Source organism: Onychostruthus taczanowskii, unplaced genomic scaffold, assembly GCF_017590055.1.
Source record: "Onychostruthus taczanowskii isolate IOZ18803 unplaced genomic scaffold, ASM1759005v1 scaffold10, whole genome shotgun sequence".
NCBI lineage: Eukaryota > Metazoa > Chordata > Aves > Passeriformes > Passeridae > Onychostruthus > Onychostruthus taczanowskii.
In genome coordinates this window covers 11,255,761-11,271,283 of record NW_024496526.1, presented here as the reverse complement: position 1 = coordinate 11,271,283, position 15,523 = coordinate 11,255,761, and the positions used below count along the sequence as shown (strand labels likewise).

Genomic DNA, 15,523 nt, shown 5'->3' with positions numbered 1-15,523 from the left:
TTAAGTTTTTTTTACTTTTCTGCTTTCCCTGCAAACACTGTTTATTCATTCTAGAAAAACATCAGTTGGGTAAACAGAAGTATTTATATGTGTAGCACTGCAACTCCTACTAAGATGCAAATTGTGCTGCAGGGAAGATAGTTTGGGCTTTTCTTTCCTCCTCGCTTTTCTTTTTTGACAGTCGGTTAATAAAGACTCAACAATAAGCAGCTGCCTGTGATGTCATTTGGGACTTTGTCCACAGAGCTTGTATTTACAAGTACTGAGCAACTACATAGCAGCAGCAAACCCAACTATCAGCAAACTTCATGTCTGCTGCTACTGAAGGGCTTTGGTGCTGTGCAGGGTGTAGAAAGCTAACTCTGTTCTTCTAACCACAGACTTTTAAAGCTTGCTAAATAAACACTGGATAAACTCAAGAGAATTTCTGGACTGCAAAGACTTCTTACGGTTCTGAGTTCTCCAGGGCTGGCATGTTTTGACTGAACTGCTGCAAGTAAGGCTTTTGCTGTTTTGGTGTTTTTATCATCTCTGTAAAGCTTATTTTCTCTAAGAGTGTGTCAGCATTGCTATTTGTAGTTTTGTTTTAATTAAAAGAGCGGCAAGTATGTAGTTGTTAGAAGTAATTACAGCCATGCATCTGACTGTGGTTCAGGACAAATGAAAACTTCATTCTGGCTTTTGTTTGTATGAGATTGCACTGAAGTGCCTCTCTCTTAATTTAAGTGATGAAACTTTAAGATTCTTAAAAGTCTTCTGAGTGCTGTCATTAACTAAACAAAACCTGGACTATCTGAAGATTGTTCTCTTGTAATTAATTATATTTACTTGAATATTCAAGATTATTTTGAATTTTAAATATAAATTCCTTGTAGTTTTTAGTACAGTTTTCTTTAAAAATAATTTTGTTTCTTATGCAGGCATTTATTCCAAACACAACTTGATTTTTTTCACTTTTAGCTCCTGTTCAAGTTCTGGAGGTGTATAAGTTTAAAAGAGAGAATCATACAGTGCTTTGAAATTTGATACTTTTTGGATAGAATGAATTCTCAATTATATGAGAAACTGTAATTTTTGTTTTGAGTGTTTATGTTAGGTATCACATCACATCCTGAAATATCAGAGCAGAAAAACTACCATTCTGATAGCTGCTGTGATAAAACTTTGTGCTGCCTGCTGTTTGTGGGACACACCTGTGTTTCTGACCAGACATTAACTAATTTTCAGGACAACTAGCTGTGGTTGGCATGGAATTATCTGTGTTTGACAGAGGAGTAAACTGGTCCATAGATGTGGTTTATTAAAATATAGCTTACCCACTTCAAAAGCTGGTAACAAATCCCAGGTCTCTTACTTCTCATTTCAATCTTTCACCAGAAGGCCATTCTAAATTACTGTAATTTCAGTTGTGGAGGATTTTTCTAGGATGTAACCTAATCACAGTACTGTGTATGAGGAACTTTTATTACTGTTTACGTCTGTTTAATGATCTGTCTTTGTGAGGATAAAGCACATTTCTGAGGATTGAAATCAGAAAATTATGATTGGCAAGTGTATGAGGGTAAGTCAGTACAAATCAATCAGATAGGAATTGAAGGATTCCTCGTGAATTATCACTATTCATTTTGGTTTGCTTTTCTTGCTACCGACTTTATTTGCAAGGCCTCTCAGTCCTGCCCAGCAACAGATTTTTTGGGGCTTCTTATTAAGGTCAGAGGGGCTACAACTGCAGATGCCCCTCTCAAGTGACCCTGTTTCTACAGCAGATCAAAACTGTCCAGCTCTTCAATTTTGATCCTATAATATGGCTTGGCATGTCGAGATACTGTGCAATTCAGGAGCTGTTGTTCTGCCTTTGCAATGGAAGCATATTCTCCTGGGGGGTGGAGGGAACCAAACCTAAATTTAGCTCTGCATTAATGCCATGGGAATGGCAAAAGCTTTTGGTGTTTCAAATTGGTGTATAAATAAGAGCATACTTTTATTCCTCAGGTGTTCATTCCTCATTTTTCAGAAATAATATTAAAAAAAAAGTTTATATATTCTTTAAAAGATGTTTTTGTAGCTCAGAAACTTCTACCAAATGCAGGAATCGAGAGCAGAGAGTTGTGATAGAGGCTTTACTTTGTGGAGATGGAATGGGTCTGATCCCTATCAGTGACTCCTGAGAGCAAGTCTTTTCTTTCCTCTGTCACCTTGTGGCCAGTAAAAATGATCTACTGTTGTGAACTGATAATTTACACTTGCAAAGTTTACTTGATATTGTTAGCAAATATACAAAGAGATTGTATACATACAAAGTTTACACAGATATTGTTGGCAAATAAAAAGCCCTTGAAATCTTCAAAATAATTAGAACAAAGTGAGAATAAATGTCCCTACTCAGGTTCCGCTTATTTTTCTCACTTTACTTTTAAATGCAAATTTTATTCTGAAAAACGTGAATTTTACTGCTTTTAAAGAAAACTTCATGGGTTCCTACGGTAATGTTTTTTGTACATTAATTGTGCATAAGTGTTTAGTGGGCTTAGATTTATGGAACTAGAAATCCTGCCCCAGTAAATGCAAAGCAGGAGGTTACAGTTCCACTTTAGTCATAAGCTAATCTTCAGCTAATTCCCTTAAAAGCAGAAGCAGACACTCCAAACCTGATGAGCCTGTGGGCATCCAATTTTCATTTTCCTTCTCACATTTACATTTTCTTTCTTATATACCAATGTAGCAAATTAGGATATAGATTGAGCTCACTTTTCAGCCAAGGGATCCTCTGGTTGGATTTTTCCTGAGAAATCTGCCCGAAGATACAGAGTATAATCTGATAATATTCTGGGATGGCATTAAGAGGGACAATTGCCAAGATAATGTCAATTCTTTGGGCTTTCTCACCGTCTGAAAAGAAATGGAATAAGAGCAGACTCCAGCCTGTAATCATCTGACAAGTGGGATTGGGGCTGGCTAAAAGCCACGGAACAAAGGTGTCAAAGGGAATCTCAGCTGGCTGAGGAGCTCAGCACGGTGCAGCCAGGGCCAAATGCAGCAGGATGCTCTGCAGCTCGTGTGTGGCTCTGCACGTGTTCAGCTCCCGGCAGGACTGCACTTATGCTGAAGCAAAATTCACGCCAAAGCTGCCAGAATACCTTCAGAAATGAAAACATGTAATATGGTGTTTTATGACTAAAACGGGATAAATGTACAATGTAAATAGAACATGAGCCATTAACACTCGTAATGCTCTGTTCTGTACTGCCTACTGATACTGCTTGTGCAGCATGCAGGAACCTGAATTACATTAGGTTTCCCCTGATGGTTACATGAATTACTCATGATGTTTTCAGGATGAAAAGTTAGATAGCTATTAAGTGAAAAGCACTGAGAAATCTTTTTTGTGCCCATTGCTTGGCATTCAGGTGGATGAGATAAAAGGGGTTTGTACAGTGGCAATGGCTTCTGGAAACGGGCTGTGACATTGCCTATGGGCTATGAATGATGCAGACCCTGAAAAGCAGGCTGGATTATAAAGCAGTGGATGAAAATTATGTTGCTGAAATATGGTCTACTAATATTGACACACAGGTAGAACAAATGGCACTGTTAAACTGCATGTTTGATAAGCTTTCCACAGGACAGCCCTGTTTGATTTCAGAACCAAACCTGCCTTGGATAGTGTGTGCACACAATAGGTCTGGACAGAATCAAATACATGTCACAAGTTGTTTTCTTTGACAATGCTAATTGATTATTATAATTCATCGTTACCTAAATTGTTAAATTCAACATGTTACTGTATCCTTTTGTTTCTTTGTTGCTCAGACATAAGAAAAAAAGGAAGAGTTAATTACCACATGCAACAACAGAGGCAAATTTCATTGTCTGCTTCACTTTGATTGGAGCTGTATTGAATCACCACTGTGGATTTTCAGCAATGGTGGAGAGAAGAAGGAAGCAGAAATTCTTTTGCAGTGAAGTTACTTTTGGTGGTAGTTAACATTTGTGTTTCAAACAGTATCCTTTTGGCAGCTGGGCTGTATTATGGTTGTTTTGCCTGTACTAAATATTACCTAATTGTGCAAACTGAATTCACATGCGTGCATCAGTCCTGTGGGGAAGCAGTTTCAATCCTTGAGGAGCACAGCACAACTTGTCACAAGCAGAAGGATTGCATTTGTTTCTAAAATTACTTACTCCTCTAGATATGAGCACTTGGCTTGTTTCTTCAGTGCTCTGTTGATGGCCAGAGCTGCATCTGGTGGGTGAAAGGAAGTAATGCTCTCCTCAAGGGAATTCTGGAGAGATTAAGTGATGACTTAATTTATGCAAAGTCCTAAAACTCTGATCTATTCTATCTTCTAAGATTTGGTGTGACTGCTGTAAAATGTAGGCTCTTTTCTGCTGCACTGAAATGATCTGAAAAAATGGTACATTGTGGTAAGATTTTGGGGGGTTATTTTGCCAGTAGAGGGCTGTGTTAAACTGGATAAAATACCTCCCTCTTGGACTCGCATTTTCAGTGAGGAACAGCTTAGAGCATATGGTTGTTTTCAACATCAAAATGAGTAAATAATTAGATCTTTTAGAAGCTGTTGAATGATTAATTATTCAAAATAAGAATCACATCACTTTTACAGTGCGGCGCAGTTCTGTGTCAGTCTAATCAGACTGAATTCTGGCCTTTAAAATACATCACACCTACCTGTTTATTCTGAATTGTTCAAAGTTGATAGATACAGCCCTAATAAGTCATTAAGCTGACGTGATATACAACAGCAGCATGTGCTTTTGCTATAATGACACAAATGAGAAAAGAATTGTTTTTCAGAGGTACAATCACGTTTGTTTTTGATGTGGCCTATAAACTAGAACTCATTATTCAGGCTCTAGTGCTGCAGGAGTTGACCTTTGGCAAAATATTTTGTTATCCTTATTGTTTTTATACAGGCCTTTTGTGAACTCTGCTCAGCTCTCATTTTGCTGATTGCATTTAAAGTCATTTATTGCACAGTGTTTGCCCTTCTAGCAGATGTTAAAGGATTCCCTGCCTCCCCCTTAAAGGCTACTCCTCCACAGCATCTAATTATAACTTACACAAAAGATTAACAGATGTTATAATTGTCTTTACTCATTGATTAAATAGTTTCTGCATGATTTGCTCTCTCTTCCTCTCATTGCTGATTTGTGAGGTCCTTCTGGATGACTCCCATGCATCTGCAATTTGTTAACAGTGCTGTCTTCAGTTTTTAACTTTTGGTGTTTGTGGTTCAGTTGGAGAAGGTTATTGCTATTCTGCTGGACAACGTGACAGAAATGTGTAAAAACCAGGTGCATGAATACTTGCTTTGCACACATTCCTGTCCTTCCTCCTCCTTTTAACCACTCCATCTAAAATGTATGTAAAATGCAGACTTCTTTCAATGGATTTAAACTGGAGGCTGGAGGTGTAAATGCTAAGTTGCTTAGCAGTGGCTTTGTCCCTATATTTCAGTTGCCACTTGCAGAGGAAATTAGTGGCTGAGAAAATCAGTTTAAGAAGAAAATTCCTAGGAGGAAATTTCTAGTATGACTTTTCTAGTAGGACCGTTAGAAAACTGTGGGGTTTTTTTATGAGGTTTATCTCTCTCACCCTTTCACAAAATTAAGATTACTTTGTTATTGAGCTAATTAATCTCATCTGTGTTTTGTTCCCATGTTGAGGTGGGGGCTCTGTTCTTGCATGGATCCATAGTCCTTCCCCTACAGGACAACAGTGCCAAGTTTAGCAACAGTTGTTTTATGTTCTTATAAATCTTATAGCATCTTGAACAGGACCAGACCAAACAATGCTCCTTTTCAGAGGGGTGAAACAGCTTGGACATGTATTTAAAGTGCTGGGTATTGATTCTACCAAAATGTCCTTCCGTGTTTGGATTCTGTACCAGGTTCTCCTACTTTCCTTCATTAACACAGATGTGAATAAATGATAAGTCCACAAAAGTTTCCATGATAGTCTTGGGAAGTCTCTCAGTTCTATGGAGCTCCCAAGGCCTAAGCCTGAAGGGCTCTGACTTTGCTCCAAACTGGTGTAACAAGAAAGAAAATGAATGGAAAAAATTTTGTCACATGTTCTCAGACAAAATCTCTGAATGGGTTAAAGAGAAACAGGTTAAAGTCTTGAGGCTTGAATTATGGGCTTGGTTATTCAAAAGCCATAAAGTATTGTGATGTTTCCCCAGCCCATCCCCCAAATCCTCCTCAAACACAAAACTGTTTCCTTGATTCCTAGCCAGAGAACCACCTCTTTTTGAAGTTGAGCTCACCTTCTCTGGCCAAAAATATTTTAGCATTTTTTACTACAAAAATATTTGGTTTCCGTCTGGATCTCTGGGAATATTGATTCAATTCATGTTGGTTCATGCATATGTGGGACACCCTGTATGATTCTACTTTGTTGGTGCCGTGTATATTCTACTCTTTACAGTGAACACCATACATGGTGCTGGCTGTGAGATTTTGATAGAGAACCTACAGCACTTTAGGTTTTTATTTGGTTTTTAATGTTGGTACCTAACATATAATGAATTAGTTTTAATAGTGTGATTGATAGTCTTTGCAGTGCACGAAAGTGTTTGTCCAGTGACTCAAAACTGCTGTAGAAACAGAGGTACTTTATTTGTGAGATTAGCAAAGAGTACTGTATTCCTCCTTGTCTTTAAATGACATCTCAGGGCCCCTGAATACTTTGAATTTATGAGCTGGGGGAGCAGATTATAGATTCGTAATAAGAAAATTCCAGGGTGCCAACTGTGCTTGCAAAGTGTATTTTAATCATATAGACACCTGTCCACTACCCACTTGTAATATTTCTTAGAGGTCACTGAGCAGCCAGCTGATGGAAATCACTTTTATTCCATACCAACCTTATCTGAGTTTGAAACACTAATCCAGAGGTAAAATGCCAAAATCCTAATTATTAATAATCAAACCTGTCTAATTCCCATATTATGCTGGAGGTAAAAGGCCCAGGTTCTCATTGCAGTTACATATGATAAAAATTTAGAAAATACTAAAAGTTCACCCATGTAATTAAGGATTTTAAACACCTGCTGCTATAAAGGAAAGCATTAAAATGAAACCTGGTTTAACACTTTAATAAACAGATCTCTTATGTCACTGCCCGTTAGCTCTAACTTTTGAGGCCAAAATCTTCATCTGAATTTTGAGGTTGCTCCAGTAAATGAAAGAGAGCACAAAAAACCTGACAAGGGTAGCACAGTCTACAAGACCTCAGGTTGGCCATTCTGCTTGTCTCTCTGCTTGACAATCTGTAGCCTTGTCTGGGATTTAATGATGTTCTTTCCTAAAACTAGTAAATTCCTTCCCTTAAGCTGCAATTCTGTCCTGGTGTTATTGATTGGGAATGCATCCTGATGTTCATGGCAAACCAGTTCTGTCATTTATAGTTACCAATTTGTCTTTAATCAAGTGAATTGCTTTTCTTTTTGATTACCAGAAAATTCTCCTGTCCAAAGAAAACGCTTTCATCAGGCATTGCCAAGAATTTATCACCTAGATGGTAGTTTTGGGTGCAGACCGGGGAACAGAATGGTTTGTGAGGTACAGACACACACAGTGCACACAAACCCTAGGCAGGGTTTTCCTTGCTCCTGGCAGGGAGCAAATCTTACTGAGGAGTCCTGTCTCCACAGAAAAACACTGAAATCTCACATTTACCCCCTGGCTGTTTTCTGTGTGAAAACAAGTTATGCTTCACCTGTTTTACTTATTCCTCTTTACCTGAATTCCAGGTTTGGATCCTATGTGTCTGAGGATTGTGAGCTTGGATGCAGAGTTCAAGAGTTTGTAGCTCTGGGAAGCATAACTGAGACCCCTCCTGAGGTCTGTGACTGAGCCAGCCCCAGCTGAGGGCGGATCCCTTTAGCTCTGCCGTGCTCAGCTTGGATGTGGTGGCTCAGCCAGCTGTGAGGCAAAGCAGAGCTGGAGATTTAACTCACGGAATCCTCATCCAAGAAGAGGGGAAGGATGTGAAACTTTGTGTTTGTAGGGAACACCTTTAGGCAAGAAGTCCCATGAAGGCCCCCCCTGGCTTCTTTTTTTTTTTTTCCTTCCCTTTCCTGGAGTCCCACTCAGAGTTTCTCTTCTTTCCAGTAGCTGCAGGTAATATTACTGTGAGCCAACTAGGAAAATCAAAGGTGAACAGCACTAAAGGCTGCAGCAACCTGCTTAATTCCCCCACTATTAAAGAAAAATATGGGCCTGCCCTAATTATTATTTTTTTAATGCTGCTTTAATGCTTCCTAGTTTCCCCTGCAGGGAAGATGGGTTTAAATCTGTGGAGGGAGTAGAGGATATCTGTCTCACCTACGAAGCTGCTTTTGGTGGCAGAATCTTTTCTTTGTTGGCTTTAATTCAGTCCTAGCTGAATTTCTCCCATCAAATTAATTTTGACAGAACAGCAAAGACGTGAATGAAAACTGAGTGCCTTCCACTGCACAGAGCAGAGTTTGGAGAGAGGATTATTCCCCTGTTTGAGTTTATAGTGATGTGCACATCTGGTAGATAGAGAAGAGTAGTGACACAGAGAAGCAGCACTAATAGAAAGTTTCACTGTTAAAGTCTTTGACAAAGAGGATTTAGTCAGTAAATGACACATATATTACTACCCTCACAGGGCAGTGGAGAGAGAGAGACAGGAGAAGTCAGTGAATCAACCTAAATCTCCAACTCAAAATATGGACAAACATTTAAGGTTTACCTGAAATGAACCAGGCAGATTGTTTTTTTTTTTTTCTTCCTTGCTTATACTCGAAACAGTTTTTTTCCCAATCCACCCTAAATTAATAAACTTTACGTAGAAAAAACCCCAAACTTTTAAATGTTATATTTAGTCTTCAAATCCACAGTGGATCATTTAGAACATGCAAGTGCACTAACATTTTTCCATACTAATAATGCTTTATATTTCCCAGCTGAATTTTGAGCTAAATAATAATATTAAATAACTTTGGTTATTGCAAGTCTAGAGAGGTGCATAAACTATACACTTAAAGGCTTTATTTAAATCTTCATAGCTACAGTTCCAAGAAATAATCTAGGTAAAAATTATCCACTTGGAGTCATTATATGAATTCTATAGAAAAAAAAATGGTTGAAAAATTCTGTGCCAAACCCAACTGTTGTTTCTAAAAGCAAGGACATCTTTCAGATTTTAGTGAATAACTGACTTACAAATTGCCAGTAGTTTTGGTTTGGTTGATGTTGGTTTTGTTTTGTTTTGTTCTTTTCTTGATGGACTGTTTTTATTTTGCATTCAAAATGGACAGATGCTTGAGAGAGAGATTAAGGAATCCTAATAGTATAGTTCATTTCTTTCTAATATTTTCTGGGTAGTACGGTATCCATAATCCCAGAGTGCTGGATTATTATCTGTGATGGCAGTCTGTATTGGTACTGACATTTCACTTGGTAGAGCTGAGCACAACAGAGCTAAAGACTGAGAGAATGACATAAAACATAGAAGAGCTACGAACCTTTTAAGTAGGAAATTCATTATTATTTTTTTCCTTTACATGTTTATTACATTTCTGGCAGATGGAGAAATTAGAAATCAGTGTGTGACAAACAGTCTTCACACTGAGGAGCTGGAATAAACATTGCCAGCAGCTGATGGCATGGGGAGGAAGGATGTGTATCATTTTTTCAAACACAAAAGCCTTTAATTGTCTTTAATGTGGATGAACTTACAGCAAAGTACAGAGATGCTGAGAAGAGAGGCTTTTCTTCCTCATCAGGGTTGTTGGACATCTTGCTTTTGGCAGCATTCTCACTATCAATGGGGCTTTTTTTACTTCTTCCTGCCCAATTTTTTCATATGACAAGTGTTCTTTTGATTCTCTGCATTGGATTTCACTTTAGGTAATTTCTTCAGATACTCAGCATCATTTCCCCCTCTTTATTTCTTTTCAGCCTGCTGTCGATAAACCAAATCAATTTCTTGCTGTCCCTAGTGTTAGGATATGTCCCTCAAACTTGTGTGGATGGTCATTCCTTGACATTTTAGTCTCCTCTTTGTCATTGTTTAAAGCTGCTATGAAGGGACTGGTCATTCATTCCCTACCAAGTCCAATACTTTAATCATCTTTTCTGCAACTGTATGAATTCCATAAAGTTTGTCTCTATCCTTTTGGCTCAGGCTGAATTCAGCAATAGAGATGAGATTGTTCTAAAATTGCAGGAGTAAGAGGTGGAGGCCTTCTTAGAATGCCAACACTGTGCAGTGTTCTGTCACCATTAAGAAAATATGCATGAAGACACAACATCATTCACTTTTAATGTTTCCATGATAGTTTTCTTGGCCATAAGCTGAAGGTGGATTTAATCAATGTGTATCAATTCCTTTCAATTTTATGGTCTTGATATCCCACAGTCCTACATGCTCTGCTGTGTAAGAATAAAGTGAACTTATATTGGCTGGTATATCTCCCTGGGGCTTTTCTTTATGTATTGTCATCAGTGTATAGGGAATACATCCCACAAAAAACCTGAAGGTGGTAGAGCTGAGTTGTACTCTGTCACCTTTTTGCTGTGACCATGAAGTACAGACTCTGCTGAAACATGCATGAGAGTTGGAGCTGAATTCTTTTAGGTCATGCTCAGGTCATGTTAGGTCAGCTGAAATGTGAGTAGACTTTTAACTTCTGCAAAGTCTGAAAAGGTGGGCAACCAGCTGAAGGATTTCAGTGCCCATCCTTATAGGAGCTAGATTAGTTCTGGCACCTCCAAATTCTGCTCTGGTACCATGTCTCTTGCGTGTCTTGTCTGTAGCAGTGAACAGAGGTGACTGCAGAGTCCAAGGACCTGTCACTGTCCTAACTGTACAAATGTACAGAGCTCTGAAGGCATTTTCACAGAAAAATAAGTAATACACGATTTTTTTCCTGATAGAAATATGCATGGTGTTCTCTGTAGGAAGCACCTGGAGCTGCTCAGCTGACTGAGGCTGTGTGCTCTCAGTTTGCTCCCTGCTAGTCCATCCCTTCAAACCAGGGGTTCAGTTCTGGTCTGGCTGGAAGAGATCAGCACTGTCTTTCCCCTCTTACTCTTCCTCAGGGTGGACTTTAGTCATGGTCGGTTGTAGGAGATATTTTCATATTATGCAAATAGAGGAGTGGAGCCCTTTCTCAGCTGCTCCCTTCCCAGGTCACGGAGGGATGACATACATTTCACTGTACCTTATCTTCCCTTATTTTTCACAGGCCAGAACGGGATTATGAGCTTGATTCACCTTATTTGCTGGGCTGTTATTGAACTAATACCTTCATCATGAGGTTACTGCCTGTAATGTAAGGACAGCCTCTGGCCCACTGGGAATGTCTGTACAACAAGGTGAAATGTGAGACACTGTGTTACAACCCACAAAGCCCCAGATTGATTAGGAGCAAATTCTGCAGCCTAGACACTGACATTTCCCTCTGATGCAAATGACTTTGGTTATCTACGGATGCACAGAGCTGGATACTGAACATATTACTAGTAACTAAGGAAACATTTTTGCAATACTTACTTTCTACAGGGAGTTTTCCTTTGAGCCATGTGAACATTTTGAAGCATTACCCAGTGCTCTGAGGAGTAAAACCAGATGTCTGAACACTATGTTAAGATGGTTTAGTAATTCCTCATATCCACTGAGCTGGAATGCCACAGTAAATAAATGATCTTTTATTCCTTTAATCTCTGCTGGCAAGGAGGACCAAAAGGAGTTGCATTTATTTGGAATAGTGTGACCATCACAGACATCATCTCTTTTTAGCAGTGCAGGTGGAAGGGGTGGAGTGCACACAATGAACTGATGATTTTTAGTGGTCCCTCTGGACTGTGATTATAACAGATGGGCAGGCAAAAGAGATGCTGACTGAAATGCGTCTGCCTCAGAGAGGGAGGGATCTTTGGGTACATTTCAAGAGCTCCTAGTTCCAAAAACTGAATTGGCAATCCACCATTGCTTGCAACAGGGACCCTGATACAGATCTTGCATGTAGGTCTGAAATTCTTGGACTTTCTTGAGTAGTGCCTCGATTTATACTGATAAAAGAAAAATAAGAAGAAAACAAAAATCAAACTGAGCAAAACAAAGAGAATTTGACTATGTGTTTTAAATTCTTTCTTCCAGTTAGTTGTCTATCAAACTGATTCAGGTGCTGGATTTAATTGCATTTATTTTTCTGAATATTGGAACACATTAGATGAACTGGATGTCACTGCCTCTGAAGAAAATTTATAATTCAATGTTTGATGAGATTTTTGTTGAGTCTCTGCTGCCAAGCAGCCACTTTACCATGAGAAATAACTAACCTTATTAATGATGTGCTAGGTTAGAGGTTACATCTAGTCGATGCCAGAGGAGTCTTTACTGGGATATAAATGGGGCATTTGCTTTTGAACCTTGAAATCACCACATAACCCTGTAGGTCTGTGAACAGTAACAGTGAAATTTCCTCAGGTCCTGGAGTTCAGCTTCTGCAGGTGCCTGGAACTGACTATTTCTGACTAAGCTCAGCTGTGGTTCCCAGGGGAGACAAATGTGTGCTGAAACCCCCAGAGGCAGCTGCTGATGTGCTCAGAACATGCCTTTCACAGGTTAACAGCCTTGCATTGCTGAAAGAGGCTCAGTGACTAAGGGAGTCTGTGTTTACCACATAATAACCTATTTCACATATTTTATAATAGTATTTGGTAATAAGTAATATATAACAATGGGTGGTTAGAAACTGAGCCAAGAAATGGGAGCTTTGGATCTAACGTTTCCTTCAGCCTGAATAGTTTCAGTCATGCTTGGATATCTCTGTCTTGGTTACAGGTCTTGCAGTGTTCTGAAGGATTTGATTTCAGTGCAGAAACTAAGGATACAGAAACACCATTGTCATAATCTGTTTTTTATTGGTGATAACACTATAATATCTCCTTTTTCTTCCCATGCTGTCCTGACTATGGATTCATGCATTCTATCTGCTTATCTTTCATCATTTTTGTCTTGATAATTTTATTGCATGATATGAATGCTTCATATGTCCCATGAAAGCAAACAGGGAAGGGTAATCCTTTGACCTTTCAACATTCTTTGGTGTAATTTACTGGCGATTCCTCTCCTCCCTGAGGCATGGCCCTGAAATCATATGATAAAAATGGACAGCCAATCCAAATAGAAAATACTGAAAAGGTTAAAGCTTTGATTATGTTAGTCTATAAATGTTCATAGTCTTTTTTTTTTTCTGCCAGAAAGAAAATGAGAGCTGAAAATGGCAACGGATGAATCATGCTTATTACAGAATATGGAAATGATATTGGTTCAACCCGTTCCTGTTAATGCTGAAAGAATATAATCTTGAGCCCTCTCATTTTATGTCACTGCAACCCACCTTATCCTCTTAAATGAATGCATGCATCCATTTAATTAACCTGGTGAGATACTGAGATATAAATCTTTTAAATGCTTCTCATGCAATTCATCTTGACAGCTGTCGTAGTAATAACATCTTTAATGCCATATTCTTTATTTTCTCATGTATTGAAATTCCTGGTATTATTTTGAGCACAGTGATACGTTTGCTGGATTTAAGCCCTTAATCTTAACTTGTTTAAATCCTCAGAGCAGTGCTATAGAAAGCTTTACTGGTTATTTAGTTTGCTGAATAAATGGAAGATTAGCTTGCATGAAGAAAGCATAAATATGTTTTGCAAACTGTGGCTGAAAGATGGTGGAATTTAGAGCTGGGATGCTTTCTTTCAAATGTTGTGTTTCTAGAATATGCTGCTGAGACTCTGTTTTGCTGGCAAGTGATCACCAGTCAAAAACTGTATGAGACCATCCTATGTGCTCTACTGATTCCCTTCTGAGGGAAGGTTAAGGGCAGGTGAGATCTACAGCATTTGGCTCTTGATTGAGTCAACTCTTTGTGGACTGCCCTGTGTCAATGACATTGTACTTCATTAAAATCACAAAAAATCAAAGAATCTTGGAATAGTTGGGAGATCATCTAGTCCAACACTCTGCCAAGGAAGGGTGAAAGATGAGAAGGTTCCTTGTCTAGCTCTGGCCCTTCCCACACTTCTTTGAGGGGGCTACTTTACCATGGCCTGCTATATGATGGGCAGATAGTGGTAGGACAAGGGGGAATGATTTCAAACTAAAAGAAGAGAGATTTGTCTTAGATGTTAGAAATCCTTTACTCAGAGGGTGGTGAGGCACAGGTTGTCTGGATATATTGTAGATGCCCCATCCCTGACAGTGTTTGAGACCAGGTTGGATGGGGCTTGAAGCAACTTGGTCTAGTTGGGTGGTATCCCTACACGTGGTGTCGGGGTCAGAACAAGATGATCTTTAAGGTCCATTTCAACCCAAGCCGTTCTGTGGTTCTATGACTGCTGGAAAGTTTTCAGTCAGAACTATAGGACCACTGGATTAAGGAGTGTTTTGGGTCACAAAATAACTTGCAGGGCACAGTTGACTCTAGGCATTGCCTGTACATTTCCAATAAACTTTGTAACAGCTTTAGAGATTGTAAGAAATTTGGGGTGTATGAAAATTAATTATTCCACAGGAAAACAGCATCAAAAAAAGAGAACTACAAAAGAATATGATTCTGTCCAGATGTTTCAGAACCACTTGACACATCCTTTAATAAAACTTTCCAAAGTCAGTCAATATCTAGGTATATAGGCAGAATGGTACAGCAGTGCTGTGTTTGCTGTCTTGTAATTCCCATATCTTCAACTCATCTAAGCATTTTAGCTTCCTGCATTGGAATTTTTCTAATTTAATTAACTCATTAATGCTGGCACATGGCACATTCTCCTTCCCTGTCTGCAAAAATGCAGCTTGATAATCTAAATAGCAACCTAATCCACTGGGTGTGAGTGCATGACATGTACATTAGTGCTAATGAACTGCTGACCAGCCTCAGCAAATACCTGGGAGTGTTTGGCATTAGGCAGGTGCTGCTGTGAAATACACTGGGGCAAAACAAAATGCTTTTAGCTAAGTGGCAGGCTGTAGAAGTGCTGATGTTGTTGCAGTTTTCTATTTCCCAAGAACTGAATTTTGAAACATCAGTGCTAGGGAGAATTTAGGAATTATTTTTATGCTTTGTCACTTAAAAGTCATGACCAAGCTAAATACCACGATGGGGAGAGATAAGGGTGTGGAAATGAAACAGTGTTCACAGTTGCCTTTTAATGACTAGGCAGAATGGTTTGAATACTCTGCCCTTAGAGGAAGAAAAAAACCAACCCGTGCCCCCCTAGCCCCCCACCCCTGCACCCAAGAAACCAAGGGAAATAATCAAATTCAGTAGCATAAACCTAGTATATTTTTACTGGCCTATGCCTAGCAAGATAAATGTAGTGATTTTATAGAGCTGGACATTGATCTGTTAAAGAAGCATCAATTCTAATTCTTAATTCTGGAATCTTTTTTTTCCTTCCATTTCTGGGAGGCCCTGATAATCTGTACTGACTATACTTTCCCTGCAAAGAC

At 39.0% G+C, this 15,523-nt stretch overlaps 1 protein-coding gene across 1 annotated transcript in view; it reads left to right on the top strand.

Annotated features, from left to right (window-relative positions):
* The first annotated feature begins 371 nt into the window (after positions 1–371).
* Positions 372–15,523, top strand: part of NCKAP5 (NCK associated protein 5) — a 354,576-nt gene continuing 339,424 nt past the window's right edge. The window contains exon 1 of the mRNA XM_041406435.1: positions 372–496. The gene's annotated coding sequence lies outside the window, so the exon portion shown is untranslated. The remainder of the gene's footprint in view (positions 497–15,523) is intronic.